We start from the raw sequence: 1093 nt of genomic DNA, 5'->3' as shown, positions 1-1093 counted from the left end.
ATCGACTTTTTTGGGGGCAAAATGAATGTACGTAGCTGAAAACAGACACCAACATCGGTAGCCTACAAGCAGGGCCGTGCAGAGACCACTAAAGGGGCAGGTGCTCAAAAAAGAAAAAAGGGCACATCTAACCGCATTCTAGGACAGAATATTAACAAAGCCACACAGCTTTCAGAGTTTAATAAACAATGATAAATTACAAAATTGTGAAATATACAATCAAAGCTAAGGTAAATCTCTATACAGAGCATACAACTATGCATATGTAAGATATTTTATTAGTAATTTCTTTCTGCAGGTTTATTATGTTATAGGAAAGTATTGCAATATTCAAACCCGCAATTTAGCAAGATATGTAAATCAGAGCTGGAGGTTTAGTTCTGATTTACATATTTTGTCTTTACAGAATTACACTATTAAAAATATAAACAAGGGCACAATGCAACCTTTTAGTATACTGTAATCTATAAAAAAAAGAGCTGCCTGTTTGCTGCAGTGGAGATGAAGATGGTCCATTCAGGAAAGCAGAGCTGCATCAAACTTTAATGTGGAAATGCAGAAAAATGAAAAACAAAAGCAAAAATTGAATTGTTAATGCATGTCACTATGAGAAAAGCCTACTGAGTTTAGCTTAAAACTTTTTTAAACATTTAAATCACACATTTGTCTTATGAAGGGAATTTTTTTTGCAAAACAAACTTATTTGTGCATGTCAGAAATCTTTTCTTGCTATTCTAAGTTTTTGTTTGTGACTCAAAGTTTTGCTTGTGATTCTCACATGACGTCATGGGCAGGGCCTAAAATCACAACAAAAGATTTCTGGTGTGTGCAAATAAAAGTTTATGTTTGGCAAATAACGTTTTAAGTTCACAAGACAAAAATGAGTTATTTAATTTTAAAAAAAGTTTTTTAAACAAAACATTTTGTTTTTAAAAAAGAAATCATTACAATTCCAAAAGTTTTGATTACAATTTTATTTTACTTAACTGAGTTTATTTTATTTTTTCCCATTGAATAATTGGGGAAAAATTTTAACTACATACTCTGCGAACCAGACCCTAAACTTAGAGTCTGGGTTGAGTTTTTTCCCCTT

At 31.7% G+C, this 1093-nt stretch overlaps 1 long non-coding RNA gene across 1 annotated transcript in view; it reads right to left on the bottom strand.

The window, feature by feature from the left end:
* Positions 1 to 1093, bottom strand: part of LOC106941642 (uncharacterized) — a 16489-nt gene that overhangs the window by 4993 nt on the left and 10403 nt on the right. The window contains exon 2 of the long non-coding RNA XR_001423425.1: positions 662 to 667. This is a non-coding gene — a long non-coding RNA (uncharacterized LOC106941642). The remainder of the gene's footprint in view (positions 1 to 661; positions 668 to 1093) is intronic.

Source organism: Poecilia latipinna, unplaced genomic scaffold (genome assembly GCF_001443285.1).
Source record: "Poecilia latipinna isolate Pla-1442-1.1 unplaced genomic scaffold, P_latipinna-1.0 Scaffold3786, whole genome shotgun sequence".
In the NCBI taxonomy this organism is placed as follows: Eukaryota; Metazoa; Chordata; class Actinopteri; order Cyprinodontiformes; family Poeciliidae; genus Poecilia; species Poecilia latipinna.
Note: the sequence above shows the minus strand (reverse complement) of the source record. Positions and strands in the feature narration are given on the sequence as shown.